The sequence below is a fragment of the Danio rerio genome, chromosome 6, assembly GCF_052040795.2.
Source record: "Danio rerio strain M-AB ecotype USA chromosome 6, GRCz13ab, whole genome shotgun sequence".
NCBI classification, from domain to species: domain Eukaryota; kingdom Metazoa; phylum Chordata; class Actinopteri; order Cypriniformes; family Danionidae; genus Danio; species Danio rerio.
In genome coordinates this window covers 3342836-3362500 of record NC_141026.1, presented here as the reverse complement: position 1 = coordinate 3362500, position 19665 = coordinate 3342836, and the positions used below count along the sequence as shown (strand labels likewise).

The 19665-nt window shown below is 37.2% G+C and overlaps 1 protein-coding gene across 1 annotated transcript in view; it reads right to left on the bottom strand.

The window, feature by feature from the left end:
• ptprfa (protein tyrosine phosphatase receptor type Fa) overlaps positions 1-16484 on the bottom strand; it is a 566130-nt gene extending 549646 nt beyond the window's left edge. Inside the window, exon 1 of the mRNA XM_087254905.1 lies at positions 16346-16484. The gene's annotated coding sequence lies outside the window, so the exon portion shown is untranslated. The remainder of the gene's footprint in view (positions 1-16345) is intronic.
• Positions 16485-19665: the final 3181 nt, after the last annotated feature.

Below are 19665 nucleotides of genomic sequence, written 5' to 3'. Positions count from 1 at the left end.
TAATGACAGAACTTTTTTTGGAGAATTTTTGATCAATTTCTAGACAGTCAAGTTTACATGCATTTCCTTGGTATTTTTTTAGCTTTGCTTTTAAACTGTATAACTTTGGTCAAATATTTTGGGTCTCCTTCCACAAGCTTCTCACAATAGTTTGAAGGAATTTTGGCCCATTCCTCCTGAAAGAATTGGTGTAACTGAGTCAGATTTGTAGGCTGTCTTGCTTGCACAAGCTTTTTCAACTCTGCCCACAAATTTTCAATAGGACTGAGCTCACCTATACCACATGTCTTTGGAGCACCCAGAGGAAACCCACGCAAACTTGGGGAGAACATGCAAACTCCACACAGAAATGCCCACAGTTGAAGTGAGAGTTATTAGCCCCTGTTTATTTTTTTTATCCAACCTCTGTTTAACGGAGAGAAGATTTTTTCAACACATTTCTGAACATAATAGTTTTAATAACTCATCTCTAATAACTGATTTATTTTATCTTTGCCATGATGACAGTAAATAATATTTGACTAGATATTTTTCAAGACACTTCTATACAGCTTAAAGTGACATTTAAAGGCTTAACTAGGTTAATTAGGGTAACTAGGTAGGTTAGGCCAATTAGGCAATTATTGTATAACGATGGTTTGTTCTGTAGACTATCAGAAAAAAAATTCGCTTAAAGGGGCTAATAATTTTGTCCTTAAAACGGTGTTTAAAAAATGTAAAACTGCTGTTATTCCAGCTGAAATTAAACAAATAATATTTTCTCCAGAAGAAAAAATATTATCAGACATACTGTGAAAATTTCCTTGCTCTGTTAAATATCATTTGGAAAATATTTTAAAAAGAAATTCAAAGGGGGGCTAATAATTCTGATTTCCATTATATATATATATATATATATATATATATATATATATATATATATATATATATATATATATATATATATATATATATATATATATATATAAAACACAATTAAAATATATATATATATATATATATATATATATATATATATATATATATATATATATATATATATATATATATATATATATATATATATATATATATATATATGCTGATGTTACTCCTCTGTATTCTTATCTGTAAGGACTTATTTATAGTAGTAACCTTAGAATTGGATCGTACAAAGTTTAAATTGTGTTATTAACTGGACTGAGATATATAAGAACTGTGATGTGTGCAAAAATGTTAATTAGGTGGACTTATATTCCCATCAATTCACATCCAATGCCACCCCATTCTTATATTTAAATGTCTGTGAAAGGTTTGGAATTAAATGGGTTAATCGCTTAATGAGTTTGGCCAGCACATAAAGCTACAGCCTCAAAGTTCTGGCAGCTGCTGACTTGCATTATATGAATCACAAAGGAGGAGGATTTGATCTGAAAATCTTCTTTAATGTTTCACTAAAAAAAAAAAAGGTTACCTACATCTAGAATCCCCTGAGGCTGATTAAACTAACTGCTAATTTTCACTTTTGAGAGGACTGGCTTTGTTTTAAGCAACTCATATGCTACTTTTTTGTATAATTATTAAACTTAAAGGACACATATAATGCAAAAATCACTTTTATAAGGGGTTTAAACACATTTGTCTGCAGCAGCTTCATTGGTTACCTGTTCATTTTCGAATTGACTTTAAAATCTTGATATTAACATTTAAAGCCATCCACAATCTCACCCCTCCATATTTGTCTGCCCTCATCCACATTTCTGTTCCTTCTCGCACTCTACAATCTTCTTCCTCCCTCCACTTGTCTGTTCCCACTGCTCGTCTTTCGTCTATACCAGGGGTCAGCAACCCGCGGCTCTAGAGCCGCATGCGGCTCTTTAGCGCTGCCCTTGTGGCTCCCTGGAGCTTTTTCAAAAATGTTTGAAAATGGAAAAAGATGGGGGAGTTTAATATATTTTTTCAGTTTTAATATGATTTCTATAGGAGGACAAACATTTTTAACGTTTTCAAATGCTGTAAAAGTGTGTAGAATTAATATTTAATTTCAACATTTCTGTCAACGAAGATTTGCGTCATAACCTGCGACACACGTTTCTATCAGCAGGGCGGGATGCCAGGCAGGTGGCTGTTGTAAACAAACCGGAAGATAATAAAGCATGGAAAACCGTTTACAGATGGTGACTACATGGAGTCATTCAACATATTAGAACACCTATTTGCAGAATTTAAAAACAAAATCAAGATAACACAAAAAATTAAAGATATACCTCTCTCTGCAAAGACAGTGAAGGAAATGGCTATTAAAATGGCAGGTAACATCACCGATCAGCAAACCAAGGACATTAATTCAGTGCCAGCATACTAAATTGCCTGTGATTTGACCGATATTCAACGCGCTTTTATGCAGGTATGTGAACTCTGATGGGCCGCAAGAAGAAATTATCAAATTAATACCACTGAAAGACCAGAGGCTGTGCTGAAGTGTTTACATGACAACGAAATAAACACCAACCACCTTATTTCAGTGGCTATTTAATCATGAAGGCTCAATATGTATTTATAGCCAACTTACTCATTTTTTTAGTAGGCTAATATAGCTAATATAGATACATACAGCATGTGTTTCCTTCATTATAAGGCTTATATAAGGCTTTACATTTTTTGTGGCTCCAGACATATTTGTTTTTTGTTTTTTTTGGTCCAATATGGCTCTTTCAACATGTTGGGTTGCCGACCCCTGGTCTATACAGAGCATTTAGCCGCTCTACTCCGCGGCTTTGGAACTCACTACACAGGAGGCGACGTTCTCGCGACCTTGCGCAACGTTCCCTGAAAGTTCCCTAAAGGTAATAAAAGCCAGAACCTTTACAGAACATTAGGGATGTTCTTAAAACGTTCTCTTTTAGTCATAAAATAACGTTCCCAGTATGACTTTAGGAGGACGTTCTGTGTTGGTCATTCTATGGTCACATAATAACGTTACAAAGAGAACCTTTCTAACATTAACAGAACGTTTTCACATGGTCCTCCTTTAATCATATAATAACGTTTCCAATATGACTTGAGGAGGACGTTCTGAGAACGTTCTGGGAACGTCAAACTTCTTGCTGGGTACCACCTGCCATCAGAAACATTGACTCCCTCACACTATTCGAATCAAGACTCAAAACCCACTTATTTAAAATGGCTTTTAATACTTAATTTTATCTGCACTATTGCTGTGTTTATTTTATTATTTCTCTTGTTGTTTAATTTGCTCTTGTTGATTGTACGCTGTCCTTGAGTTGCTAGAAATGCGCCTTTAAATAAAATGTATTATTATTGTTATTATTACAGCATTATATTACTGAATAGACATTTCAAATGTGCATAGAATTGTTTGATCCTCATACCACCATCTTGCTTTAACAATTCTCACTTTCAAATCTGCTTTAAAGGACAGGGTGCAGGCACGTGCACACATAGGGCTCAACCTGTGCAGTGCACCCTTTTTAGTCTTGGATAGAAAGTGCCCTTCCAAAATGATCAAAAGTGCCCCCGCGACGCGGCACACCCTCGGTCCCGCTCTTCAGTAGGCGCGTGACAACACCGCTCTTGAGTACGCGCGCGACAACACAGCTGATCAGAACACGCGCGACAACACCGCTCTTCAGTACGCGCGCAACAAATTTATCCTGCACATGCCCTTTGGACGGTCTCTGCACGGGCCTGACAGGGTGAAAGCTGAAAACAAACCAGCAGCCGCCGCCGCCGTATGAACATCACAGCTCAACTGCTGGAACATTAAATAGGATTTATGAGTAATGACTCTCAGTGTGTGTTCATACTTCTATAAATCAAATTTTCACTTCATGTTTCTATAAATCTAATTTTCGACACATAAATATTAATGAGCCTGCAGTAAAAAAAAAACTAATCATCAACAACAACAACAGTGTTTCTTTGGTTATTTAATGAATAAACACAATGTGTTCTTTCCTTCTCTAATTAAGCTAAAATTACTGTGCATTTAAACAGCCTCGCGAATGAATTGTTAATTAAAGTCGTCTTCAAAGACTATCTCATCAAGCTCCTCTTGCGCTGAATTAAATGTACGTAATTGGCCTGATCTGATGTAAAATTCATCTGCAATAAAGAACGACCGGGAGAGCACAATCACATGTTTTAAAGCAAAGACACATCTATTTATAGAATATGAATGCATGTTGAGAAATATCCATGCAATAGGCATGTAGTGTTATTATAGTTAGAGTGTTGAAGATAATGAATCTGATACTTCATATACTGAAATGGGATGTTGTTAAACATTTGTTTGGTGACCATTTAATGGGGGTAAAATTTAATAACTGAAAATGTACACTACCAGGCAAAAGGTTGTGGTGAGGAGGATGTTTAAATGTTTTTAAATCAGCTTCTCTCGCTCACCAAGGCTGCAATTATTTCATTAAAAATACAGTACACTTCCATAAAATGGTGAAATGTTATTGCACTATACAATAACTGTTCAAACGTAGTTAATAATTACATTTATTTTATTTTATTAATTTATTCCAGTGATTTTAATCATGAATTTTTAGCTTTATTAGTTCAGTCACATTCAGAAATCACTCTAATATGAATTATTATAGTCACTTTAATAATAACAACAACAACAATAATAATAATAATAATAATAATAATAATAATAATTATTATTATTATTATTATTATTATCATAATTATTATTGGTAATAGTAATAAAAGCAATAATGACTGGACTAATAATTTCATTTAAAACTACATACAATAAGTAATTAATGAATATTTAATAAATAAATATTTAACAATTTAACTTTTTTTTACCTTTAATAAATGCCGCCTTAATGAACAGAAAAATTTTCTTTCTTTAAAAAACTGACCCCAAACGTTTGACTGTGTATATGTTTTGTTTTACTTGAGTCAGTAAGCATCCATTTCAATTCCCCACAATTCCACGTATATTCATTCATTTTGTTTTTGGTTTTTGGCTTAGTCCCTTTATTTATCTGGGGTCGCCACAGCAGAATGACCCGCCAACTTATCCAGCATATTTTTTTATGCAGCGGATGCCCTTCCAGCTGCAACCCATCACTGGGAAACATCCATACACACTCATTTACACTCATACACTACGGACAATTTAGCCTACCAAATTCCCCTATAATGCATGTCTTTGGACTGTGGGGGAAACCGGAGCACCCGGAGGAAACCCATGCAAACGCAGAAGTAGCTTCTGAAAGAACTAAAAAGTGTATATATACAGCATATCTACACACACACACACAAAATTTGTGGCCAGTGATGTAATCTCTAAAATAAAAAAATGTAATCTGACTAGGGGTGGCATGGTGGCTCAGTTAGCACTGTGGGCCTACAGCAAGAAGGTCACTGGTTCGAGTGCCACCTGGGTCAGTAGGCATTTATCTGTGGAGTTTGCATGCTTTCCCAGTGTTGGTGTGGGTTTCCTCCGGGTGCTCCGGTTTCCTCCACAGTCCAAACACATCCGCTATAGGGGAATTGGATTAACTAAATTGGCCGTAGTGTATGAATGTGTGTGTGAATGAGTGTGTATGGGTGTTTTAAATACTGGGTTGTGGCTGGAAGGGCATCCACTGCGTAAAACATATGCCAGAATAATTGGTGCTGTGGTGACCCCTGATATATAAGGGACTAAGCCAACGAAAAATGAATAAATGAACATTGCCTTCAGTTGGGTGAATCATTCAGTGTATCAATCATTAAGATTCTGGAATAGTTGGCAGTTCATTCCGCTGTGGCGACCTCTGAAATAGAGACTAAGCCAAATGAAAATGAATGAAGCAATAAATAGTGTGACTACTTTTTGGATTACATTTAGATTTACTTTGTGCTGACCCTTATGTCACATATAGTTAAGTGGGATGACCTTGTGCTATTTTGACAAAAAACAAATACTTTCATTCATTCATATTGTAGCCTCAGTTTCCTCTTTTTAGCTGACAGGAGCGGCACCCGGTGTGGTCTTCTGCTGCTGTAGCCCATCCGCCTCAAGGTTGGACGTGTTGTGTGTTCAGAGATGCTCTTCTGCTGACCTCGGTTGTACCGAGTGCTTATTTGAGTTACTGTTCCCTTTCTATCAGCTGGAACCAGTCTGGCCAATCTCCTCTGACCTCTGGCATCATCAAGGCATTTGTGGCCACAGAAGGAGATGGTTGTGCAAGAAAATCATAGCAAAGTTGAGCAGTTTCTGAAATACTCAGACCATCCATGTGTGGCAACTATGCAACGGACAGGTGTACCTAATAAAGTGGCCGGTTAGGGTGCACTTTTGAGATTTTCACAATACAATCTGAGAGAAGGATTATTCATGAATAACAATAAATTGGGTTTTTGTTCTTATTATAGTTCCATAAACATGATTCATCAGTGTTTTATGGTGCATTTGTGTCCTTTTATGGAGCTTGACATCTCATCACTTTGACTCTCAGTCTAAAGTTTTGTCTTCAGCTCCGGAACAACGTGAGAGTAAGTAAATAAATGACAGGATTTTCTCTTCTCTGAGTTCACCGTCGTCTAATGTGCCTTTAATCGTTTCCAGCGCACACTTTCCATCTCAGGCCTGGACGCTTGGATGGTCCTGTAGGTGAAATTGGATTTGGTGTCCAGTTGAGTGCAAACAGCAAAGCCCCTGTCGCCGTCGAATTTGAAGGGAAAATGTGTAGAAGTAAAAGGCAGCGGGTGGAGAAACGGCGGAGTGGCGCGCTGTTGCCGGACTGTTGCTGACCTGAGAGGCACACAGCTGTGAAGTACATCTGCCAATTAGTGCGTCTACGGAGCGGGAAGCTGTCATGTGTGGCTTTCTGCTTCAACAGAGACGACTGCCGGGAGACCCAACGGGTGGACACACTTTGTCTCTGTTAGGACTTACTGCTGTAGAGCCTCTTGTGTGACTTTGCAGGTTTTCTGTGTGGTACCGAGTGTGAACTATGGAGTCAGATCAGTCTCAAAAATAATACTTAAGGAAATTAAATTCATACACGCACAACACAGTTCACATTTACAAAATCCAATTTAAAATGCAATACAACGCACAATTAAAAAGTATTGAATCCAATGGAGCATCTTCGGGATGTGGTGAAATGGGAGATTCGTGGATCATGTTAATATTGAGCAAAATCTCTGAGGAATATTTCCAGTACCTTGTTAAATCTATGCCACAAAGTTTTAAGGCAGTTCTGAAGGCAAGAGGGGGTCCAACCCCGTACTAGTAAGTACCTAATAAAGTGGCTGGTCAGTATATATCAGATTGTATATCAGTCTGTATCAGTCTCCTGTATGTAAAACTGAATAATAATTATAATAATAATAATAATAAAAAAATTACATACATCTTGTATATATACACACTATATATGTCTGAAGTAGGGATGCAACGATTATAAATTTTGATTTTGTACGATTATAGTCTAAGAAATAATCACAGTTTCACGTTAATTGATTTCAAAACCCCAATAGTTTAAAACTAGTTTAAAATTGTTTTAAATTTCGTTTTGTTCTTTGGGTCCAACTAAATATGTGTTGCCGTTCTAATCGTTTAAGTTCATTTAATTGAATATGTAAAAATCAGTGGATATTATCAATGCATTTATTTGGTAAAATTGCTCATTTAATGTGTTTTGGTCATTATCAATGCACCTGCAAAAATTTACCCAGCGGGGAAACTATCGCACTTCACTGCTGCTTCAACGACGCTCACACCTCATGCCGACGCACTGCTTCTGCATGCAGTATGAAAGCTCTAATCTGTTAACATGGACACCAAAAAAACATGCCCTGCTCACGCTTGCGGTGTGAAACAGGCTTAAGTCTTTCAGCACTCTCTTCGAAAACACTGGGTTGATTTCGGCTGGCATTCGCCACATAATCGCTCTCATCAGTGCCATTATTTGTAACGTTAATTAGGTTTGCAAAACTGTGTACTTTCCATTGCTTCTTCCTCAAACTTCAGCTGTTTGCAATTCCCATAGTCACAAAAGCCCCCTGCCATCTCAACTATGTCTGCCTAAAAATCGTGAGCATGTTGCGTCACGTGCGCGTCCCTCCATTAGAAATAACGAACTTGCACGAGCTTGCCTTAGTTAATAGCTTCAGTCATAGTTAGTCCAGTGTGCGTGGTTATTAGTCTTTGTCGCATCCTTAGTCTGAAGAAAAACAAAATGTAGACTTTGGACTGCCCTAGTCAAGATCCTGTCCTGAATCTAATTAATTTGCTTCGGCATGACCTTAAAGGTGCAGTAGGTGATCGTCTTCAGAAACATGTTTTGTTGTGCTGGTTGAAAGCCTCTTCACATTCCAATAGAAATAATTAAATGATCTAAATGTGTTTATGCTTTTTTATATTGTGGGTGTTCATCCAGTTGAAATAATTCCCATAATTCCGATAAGTAGCTCAAACTGTCTGTCAACAAATGCAGATATGAACTAATGCGCAGCCGTTTACGTGCAGATCTGCTGTTTGTGCACACATGCGCTGAATCTTAGATGCAATGTTAAAAATAAAAATGTCATGTTACTTCATTTGCTTAGTGTGAGAAAGAGAAAAAAAATATTTGCAAAATCCTTTGCCAAATATACTATACTTACATTATAGGTAAAGAACAGTATGTGAGGAGAAATGTACAGTAAGTTCAAAATCCACACAAATCATAGAGCAGCATACAAAAAAAATCTATTACTTTAAGTAAATCATGCACTTTACTATACGTCAAGGCCATGGGAGAATGTGTGTGAGAGTCACATGACAGTGACGTCATGGCTGATGTACCATGGACAATCTACATTCATACCACACACATCCATAAAATATAAACATAGTTTTGTGTAACCCCGCCGGTCCTACAGCACCGGATCCGCTCCGAGCTGGGATCGAACTGGTGATGCTTCGCATTGGAATCGGTTGCTCTAACAAGGAGGCTAAAGAGCATAGCCTCTAGCATCTGTCCCTAGAGCACATTTAGAGGTCAGAGGAGTGAGGTTTACCAGCACAGCACTTCACTAGCTGGCCTATGTTACATTCACCCTCTAAACCTCACTCGCATCCGGGTCACGGCACTAATGTACACCACCCAACCCGCTGCAAGCTGGGATCGAACTGGCGATGCTTCGCATGGGAGTCAGTTGCTTTAACTAGGAGGCTAAAGACCATAGCTTCTAGCATCTGTCGCTAGAGCACCTTTAGAGGTCAGAGGAGTGAGGTTTACCTGCACAGTACTTCACTAGCTGGTCTACATTACATTCACCCCCTAAACCTCACTCGCATCCGGGTCACGGCACCAACGTTAATCACCCAACCCGCTCTGAGCCGGGATTGAACTGGCAATGCTTCATATGGAAGTCAGTTGCTCTAACAAGGAGGCTAAAGGCCATAGCCTCTAGCATCTGTCGCTAGAGCACCTTTAGAGGTCAGAGGAGTGAGGTTTACCTGCACAGCACTTCACTAGCTGGTCTACGTTACATTCACCCCCTAAACCTCACTCGCATCCGGGTCACGGCACCAATGTACACCACCCGACCAACTCCGAGCTGGGATCGAACTGGCGATGCTTTGTATGGGAGTCAGATGCTCTAACAAGAAGGCTAAAGACCATAGCTTCTAGCATCTGTCGCTAGAGCACCTTTATAGTTCAGAGGACTGAGGTTTACCTGCACAGCACTTCACTAGCTGGTCTCTGCTACACTTGCATGGTTTCAAATCAAATCTACCTGCTCTACTGTATCTGATTTCATATGCTGTGCAAATGTTTTACATTAAATATGCAAATTATGCATTTGGCAGACTCTTTTATCCAAAGCAGCTTTAATTGCATTCAGGGTATGCATTTTTTAGGTCATGCATTCCCTGGGATTCAAACCCATGACCTTGGCATTATTCTTCTATTGTTTGCGTGGAGAAAAATGGCCTGTATATGCTTTTAAAAAATACAACAGCAAAAGCATCCGCAAGTGCAGAGAAAGGGTGGAAAATTACCATGAATAACTAAAATATGACTAGATTCGATGCAAGTTGTGTAGATCCAGCCTGTCATCCATCCAAAAAAGAAAAAAAAATCTACAGGCGCTCCTCTTGGCTTATGAATTCATGAAAGTGTAATATAAACAGGTTTAAATGAAGCTATGCCTCAGGACACCTTAAACTGGCGGGTTATAACGCTGGTTAATAGAATATGCTATATAGGTAGACTCATACGTGTGGGTGTTTTATCAGTTTTCAGCCATAATGAGGGGAAGGGGAGAGTCTAAAGAGAGTCCGCAGAGATCTAATTACAGTTCTGGCATGACTCCGTGCAGTTTTACAACTGCCTCAGTTGGAGTAATCACATCGACGTATGGAAAATAAACTTACAGATAGTTGCTCTCTGGATGGGTTTATGTGAATATGAGGATCTCAATATAGCACAGGAGTCATAACAACCCTGATGAACCAGCCTTTAGAAAATGTGAAGATTCTTATTATGTGTTTTGTTTTCAAGAAAATTAAATAACACACAGATTTAGATTTTCTTAAAAAAACATCCTGACAGAAATGCAAATCGACTCACTACTGTGATGACATCAAATTTACATCTAACATTGGCATAAAAACACTACAATCAATCTGTTCTGATAGGACTGTTCTGTTATTGTTTTTTTAACATCAATGAGTACGTTTACATGGATACCAATAACTTGATTCGGAGTCTACCATGTAAACAGCAATTTTTGATTAATTCAACCGGATTAAGGTCATAATCAAACTAAACAGAAATGGAATTAAGTCATGTGAGTATGCTGATTTTAGTGGCATTATTGAAGTGCAGTACAGACATGTAAACATCGCAATCAAACTATTATCGTCCTGTAAGATTTTCGGCACATTTTCCGGCAGGATAGTCTGTACACACAAGGCTGTTTGACACTATTCTCTGCACCTACAGAGTCAGTAAAAGACCACAGACACCGGCATCATGTAATGCAGAGGTTTTTTTCATATACGGCGTGAGGTATCAAATACCATTAAAACTACATTCTTCCAACAGTTCATACTCACATCCAATATTTCGCTTGTCACAGGGGCATGCATGAAATGTTCCTAAATAAAAGTAAAAGTTCCAAAAGTCGACTAAAAATGAAACAACTAAAGTTAAATGAAACTCTGGAGGAAATGTGGATGGCGTGGAGATGCAATGACATTAATCCATCTATGTGCTATAACATGTAAAACAGGAAAAAGGTTTGTTTTTTTCCGCAAATCCACCAGAGGCCGCTGTGTATGCGTTTTGAGATTTCTGATTTCTCTCGCAAGTGCCATTCGCATCTGTTGTTCTCACGTAAATCCACCAGAGGCCACTGTCGATTGACTGACCGACCGATTGACTGAACCACCCGCCCCCTGCCCTAAACCCAACCAATAGTGTTTTAAAAAGTACAGATTGACCCGCCCACCCACTTCCCTAAACCCAACCAATAGTGTTTTCAAAAGCACCAATTGACCCACCCACCCACTTCCCTAAACCCAACCGATAGTGTTTTCAAAAGCACCAATTGAACAGCCCTTCCACTTCCCTAAACCCAACTGAGAGTGTTTTCAAAAGCACAGATTGACCCGCCCACCCACTTCACTAAACCCAACCGATAGTGTTTTCAAAAGCACCAATTGACCCACCCACCCACTTCCCTAAACCCAACCGATAGTGTTTTCAAAAGCACCAATTGACCCATGCACCCACTTCCCTAAACCCAACCAAGAGTGTTTTCAAAAGCACCAATTGACCCATCCAACCCACTTCCCTAAACCCAACTGATAGTGTTTTCAAAAGCACCAATTGACCCAAAAACCCCCAATTGACCCCGGATTAATAAAGGGACTAAGCCGACAAGAAAATGAATAAATGAATGAATGTCACATGGTGCCTGCTTGGAAAGTGTGAGTAAATAATGCAGTAAATAAATATCCTTTAATAAGAACTTAGCATCTGGGATAGAAATGAACAAGAAATCTTAGTGTTGCATGTCAAACATAGGCTTCTCTCCATCCCCTCACGCTATAGACTTTCGGGTTGTGCCGCTCATTAATTCCTCACCCCTGGTTACAGACGGGAGGATTTTAATGAGCGATGGAACAGAAAATGCATGTCAAATCAGTAAACTACACCCTTGTGATGAAAAGCCTTCTCATGCTAGTCTGAATTAGTGTAATGAAGTGTCTGCTGGTGGCTGAACATCTCAATTTCGGATGTTACAGTTTGGACCATTTTCATGATATGCAGAGACTTAAAATAGAATGTGTTTGCCATCTTGTAGTATGGTAATCTTTTATCTTTACACTCAGTACACCAATAAAGAACTGAACTGACTGAACTTTCTGTGGGTGTCACCATGGAACAGTGGGTAGCACGCTCGCCTCACAGCAAGAAGGTCACTGGTTCGAGCCTCGGCTGGGTCAGTTGGCATTTCTGTGTGGAGTTTGCATGTTCTCCCTGTGATCAAGTGGATTTCCTCAAAGTGCTCCGGATTCCCCTACAGTTCAAAGACATGTACTATAGGGGAATTCGTTAAGCTAAATTAGTGTATGTGTGTGAGAATGGAAGTGTGTGGGTGTTTCCCAGTGATAGGTTGCAGCTGGAAGGGCATCCGCTGCGCAAAATATATGCTGGATAAGTTGGTGGTTCATTGCGCTGTGACCCCAGATTAATAAAGGGACAAAGCCGAAAAGAAAATGAATGAATGAATGAATAATCTTATCCACATTCAAATGATATTGGAAAAAAAACGCAGATTCGTTGGAACCCAGATATCCTATTTTGGGGTTTGAATGATGATGTGACATCTAGGCATTTCTAGGAGCAAAGATTAAAAAGTGCAGTGGATTAATAATAAATATATCAAAACCACCAGTAGGTGGCAGCAAATCTCTGTCTTAATAAGTGAGTCACTGAATGATTCACCCAACTGAAAGCAATGTTCATTCATTCATATTCCTTCGGCTTAGTCACTTATTTACCAGGGGTTGCCACAGCAACAACTATTCTGGCATATGTTTTATGCAGCGGATGCCATTTCAGCTGCAACCAAGTACTGGGAAACACCCATACACTCTCACATCCACACACACTCATACACTACGCCCAATTTATTTATTCAATTCCACTATAGCGCATGTGTTTGGACTGTGGGGGAAACCGGAGCACCCAGAGGAAACCCACGCCAACATGGGGAGAACATGCAAACTCCACACAGAAACACCAACCGGCCCAGCCGGGACTCAAACCAGCGATCTTCTTGCTGTGAGGCGACAGTACTAACCACTGAGCCACCCTCAATTACCATATTATAATATATAAATATCTCATACCCCTTCTTTAATAACCCAGCTTTAATGGAAACCATTCAAACACCATCACAAAACACCATTATCTCAAATGTTACATGACCAAAAAAAGTCTTTGAGTCTTCGGTTTGCACCATAGAGTGCGAGTTAATTACTCTCCATAAAATGATTTGTTTAATCGCCCGATGTTTTCTGAATGAAAGAATCCCAATTTGTTCTTCAGACATCTAATAGACCTCATCAGTGTTATGTCTGCTAACCAGCACAGGCAGTCACGACAGCAATAATATCAGCCCTCAAATAACACCATCAACACACACTCGACCGCAAAGAGATTCGGGAGAAAACCACCGCAATGCAGCCCATAGAGAAAGAGAGAGAGAGAGAGAGCAGAGAGAAGGGTGAATGGAAAAGACAATTCAGCTTAAAGTTCCACATGTGATATTACTGAAATTGCTATTGGGTTCAGCTTATTAGTCTGTCGCTTTCAGTTTCTGTCTGACAGACCTTCCTGGCCGCTCTCCACACACACATCCTATCAGTCAGTGGGCGGCTATAGCACATCATTGTTATTACTTTTATCTGCGCAGACACCGTCACACACTTACACACTTGTACAGCTCAGCGGGAGGCTTTTTGGCAAGCCAATTTAGCTATTAATCCCCTAGTGTGACTAGCAGAAATATGTATTCTACTGGTAAAACACTTTCAGTTTGTACCAACAGTCATCTGGAAATCAATGTAACTATCTAAATCTTTAAAGAAGACGTATTATGTGGCTTTTTACAAAATGTAAAATAAGTCCCTGATGTCCTGAGAGTGTGTATGTGAAGTTTTAGCTCAAGATATTACACAAGTAATGTTTTATAACTCTTTGAAACTGATCCTTTTAGGTTTTGATCCTAATTGTGGCATTTTGGTGACTGTCACTTTAAATTTAAATGAGATTGCGCTCTTTTTAAAAGAGGGCGGAGCTACAAATGCCTGTGTGTCAGCATTGCGGCATCTTCAAAACAGGACTAACGTTATCTCTGTTGGAAAAACTTTGTGGGCTTTGTGCACTGGCACATGATCTAACAGGGTTGTGCTGATTCTCTTAATGAGTTCTGGGTGTGTTTTGAGCATAACGTGCATTAAACCAATCAGTCTCATCTCACATTCCCTTTAAGAGTCAATGGCATCGTGCCATGGCACATTTGCTATTTACATGGCGGACTTTGTAAGAGGGAAAACTGAACCATCACTAGGGCCAGACGGAATCTGCGGACGCTTTTTGCTATTTCTGCAGAGAATTTTGGTAAAAATCTGCGGATTTCTGTGGAATTGTTTTGGGAGTATCCAGCGGAGTATCATAACTTAGCCTTTAATATGTTAAATAAGAAGTAATAAATTACTGAATAAAAACTGAATAAATTCCGATTTACACATTTACTCAAGTAAATAAACAGAATTTATAATGGGCTAAAAAAGTGCAGAAATCAGCTAAATTCTGCGGAAAATCTGCAGAAAAAACTGCGCGCGCAGATTCCGTATGGGCCTAACCATCACCAGCGAGAAAACAGTTAAACAGAGCATCTGCAGCACGAGGATAAAGAATGAGCCTCCTCCATTTAGCCTATTTACTTTCGCTTTACTTTTACTCCTTTACTTTAGTGGATAAGGAAACGGTGTTGTAGCCACTCTACTGAAGAAATCCATCAGCCTACATATTTAATTTTGTTTATTAAGTGCAGAGATTTGTTTCATAACTATTTATAAATTCAGTCCTAATTTCCAGCAAATGAATAAGTGAACAATAATAATGAAGTGTGGTCAGAAACTGAGTTATATCCAAACACACATCCTCTTCTAATGCCCTATATGGGTATGCAGACATCTCCAAAACCCAACAGATGGACAAATCTAAACTTGTTTCGATTAAAACAAATATAAATATGCATATAATAAATACTACTACTACTAATAGTAATAATAACATAATACAAATGTAAGTTATTATGAATTAATAAAAGGAAGCTACTTGGAGGCAGTGGTTTTTAGATTTATGTAGGAAATAATTTTTGTAACATTTTAATGCTTTAATTGTTTTCATATGTAAATATATTTGTGTGTTGCTGTACATCCTGTGTGTATTAGGCAATGTGTAAGCTTTTGGACCTGCAAAGGCACATAACTAACGCGCTCTGCCCTGGACTTTAGACCTGCTTTCAGTTGGTTAATAGCGCAGTCTTTTTTAATTCCTTAAAATAGTAATGCACCAACAATGCGCCTTAACACACCTCTTTTCTAGACCGGAACACCCATGAGTCCACAAAGTGGTGCAACTAGATTTGCTATTTAAACAACGTGGCACAAAACAAGAAAATTAGAGTTGCGCTGGTCTGAAAATAGCAAAAAATTGTGCCAAACACATCTTGTACCTTATTTCACTGAGTGTATATATGCATATTTGTGTGTATATATTTTTAAGGTATACAGCAGTTAAGAAAAGTCAAGGTTTTAAAACTGCCAAAAATGTCTGCTACACTGTTCCTATGGTATATGTAATATTTTTTATTTATTTATTTAGATTTTTTTGTTTTTAGGACAGCAGTATCTCCAGCAGAAAAGATATCCAAAGATACCGTTTTAAATAGTAAAGTAATCTGTGTTTTAGAAACCAATTAAGACACCAGAAGTCAATGATTCATTTGAATTATTAATCCTGACATGCTTACTGCTCCAAAATATTATGAATGTTTCTCAAAATAAAATATATTGCGTTAAAAAGGAATTAAATTTATTTATTTATTTATTTTTTTTACTCAGACATTTAGTGAAGTTTATTCCTAAACTAATTTCGAGAGGATCACAAGCTTATGATTTATCACGGCCGGTCTCGTATTTGCTAATCACTATCCTCCAATCACATGAGCCCTAAGCTACTATAAATAACCACAGTTTCCAGCTCATTTTATCTTCGTTTGGAAGAAACCCCCCTTCTCCCCTATTCTCCTTCTTTACCTCTGATTGGGCGGCACGGCGGTCCAGTGGTTAGCACTGCAAGCCCCACAGCAAGAAGACTGCCGGCCCTGGTCCCTTAGGGCTGGTGGGTGTTTCTGTGAGGAGTTTGTATGTTCTCCCCGTGTCCGCGTGGGTTTTCCCCGGGTTCTCTGGTTTCCTCTCACCATCCAAAGACATTCAACACGTATAACAAATCAAGCATTTGTCTAACCCCTCTGTTCCCTGAGCTACCGCAGTCGGGGAGCTCTGAGATCCACCGAGCTCAGGCTCCCCTCTTGCTCTGCCAACGGGAGGAAGCCCCGAGCTCGAGGATCCCTTGAGCTCGGGGCTCTCTCCCGGGACAGCATCCCAAACAAGCTTTTATAAGTGTGAACTCTTGAAAAGAGAATATATTTTAGAGCAGTAATAACAGTACAGGGAAATCGTGAAACAGTGATTTTTTCAGCCAAAATTATCATACTATCAGAATCTTATACCCCCCATGCCTTGTACTATATAGTATGGAAGTATGTGATTTTGGACATACATTAGCATTTATTATAACAGAGAATTAATTAGTAAAACAGTAAAAAAAAAGGTTTCTACCAACTTCCTCTTACCATTCATTTTCCTATACAAGCACATTCAGCTACAGCACTGGTTTCTTGTTGATAAAGAGCAGCACTGGTACGTCTTTAATCTGGAACCTTATAAACATCAAACGGAACATGGATTATTATTAGACTATAAACCCGAAACACAGAGAGAGGATTTGCTTGTCATTTCTGAAGTCCAGCACACACCACTGTGAAGCTTCATGACTAATGAAATGTGAATTATGGATGATGCAGGCTTGGGATTGGACTTCTAACCAGTCAAAATATGTTGAATTAAATTTTACATTCAAATTAAGTTTGCTGAAAAAGATGTAACAAAAAAGGTGCGTATGACTTCAATAGATCTTTGGATGCATGAATCTACGCTTTACATCTGACATTGATACTGAAACGCAACAGCAGAAGTCCGCCGACCTGAGGTTAGTTCAAGATTTCTCCTCCTAATGTGTTTTTAAAATGACTGGCAATAGAAAAAGTTCATTTTAAAAGCCATTTACGTGAAATTACTTTCTCAAATGGCAGCCAGTAAAATACTATCATGTATTTCTCATTTCTCAGCATGTTACCCTCATCTTTTTCACACTTACACACAGCGGCTGGATGCTTTTAACTGAGAGATGGCGTCATTCTTACTGTTCTATTAATGGTTCACAACTTCAGATTCCACCTACTCTTGCTATAAGAGTTACACAAGTCACACTGCTGCTGGTTGTTCAGGATATAAATGCATTAAAATAAAATAATAGATTGATAGCAAATAAAATGAATGTGCTTACATTTTATATCAGTTATTATCAGTAGTGGCAATAGGTGTAGTAGCATTATCATCAATCTTTACCTTTACAAAACATTTAAACATTTAATACTTTGCAAAAACATTTACATAAATATCTTACATTACTTTCATAATCTTTTTCCCAAGATGTGCTTTAAATGATTGTTGCATCAAAACTATATATACAACTACATGTTATATATAAAAAATATATATTAAAAAGTATTTTTATCACTATTATCAGACATTTTAACTCCCTGTAAATAAATAAATAGAAAAAGTAATTCAAAAGTAAAACTAAAATGCATTTCAAGGTTTCTTGCATCAAAATATTTATTTTATATAAATACTACTACTACTACTAATAATAATAATAATTATTATTATTATTATTATTATTATTATTATTATAAATATTGTTATTATTATTATTATTATTATTATTATTATTATTATTATTATTATTATTATTATTATTATTATTTACACACACATGTAAATATTTAAAATATAAAAAATACAAAACAAAAATATTTACATTTTTATTCATTTTTATATAAAATTTGCATTTTATTTAAATATTTAATCTAAAATATAAATAATCATTTTGAATATATATAAATATATGTTATATGTTACTCAATTAATATGCACAGTACACACAGGTTAATGTGAATACAAGCTTTAATTTAGGCTTTGATTAATCACAATTAAACTTATGACAGCACTAAACATCAATAATAATAACAATATTAATAATAATTATAATTATTATTATTAGATATTAATGATAAAATAGTCATGATAATACATTTGAATATTATTAATGATCAAATGTATTATTATTATTATTATTATTATTATTATTATTATTATTATTACTAAAATGATAATAATAATAACTTTGATTTTTAAAATCATTTAACACTTTAAAAAATTATGTTGTTTAAGGACTTCAAGTATGTTTCCTGCTTGTGTTTTAAATAACATTTTGCTATTTTATTTGTTTAAAAAAAAAGTTGAAAATAATTTTTAAACATAAGCATTCATCTCTGTAAAAAGTAGCTCAGTGGTCCTAACTCTACCGCAGACTGAATGATGTGCAATCATGCTCCGTCTAAACTCTGGCCACAATCCATGAATCATACAGCAAATGGTGCAGACCAGACAGAAAGTGTCTGAACAGGGGCAAGTTCTGTCTTCCCGCTGCTCAGCCGGGCCACAAATCTGGCAACCGCAGTCCGTAATGGAATGTGAACATGGCCGCGGGTCCTCCGACTGCGCAGCTGACACACAATCACATCTGACACAACTGATTGATCATTCATTTACATCCTCTGCCACCAGTCAAAAGCTGTTACACGTGAGCTGCCTTTGATTTATTTCTGCTACACTTCAAAAACAAGGAACAAGCCAGCAAAACTTTTCTGGGATCTCTGATGCAGGTTAATCTGTTGCTCCATTAGATCCGTCCAGATCAGCGCTTTGTTTCTCATTTCAGTAGTCCAGCACATACTGCTGTGAGGCTTCATGACTATTAATATGTGAATTATGGATAATGCGGACTCGGGATTAGACTTTTAGGCAGTCAATTTGCAAAAATATGTTAAAGTATTACTAGTCAAAATTGCAATCGAGTTCTCTAAAAATCTAGATGACTTGCATTGAGTTATAGAAATGCTAAAACTTGCAGTCAGTTAAATCATTTTTATTTTATTGAGCATCTATTATATTATAGTTTTTAATTTGTCATCTAAATGAGTTTTTAGCACAAGTCTAAAGAGTTTTTATTCATTTTCATTTCAGTTGCGTTTTAGCTATTTAGTATACTGCATCAACTTTTCATTAAAATTATGCATTTTAGCCATTAAAGACAAAAGAGGTTATTTATTTATTTATTTATTTATTTATTTATTTATTTATTTATTTATTTATATTTTATTTATTCA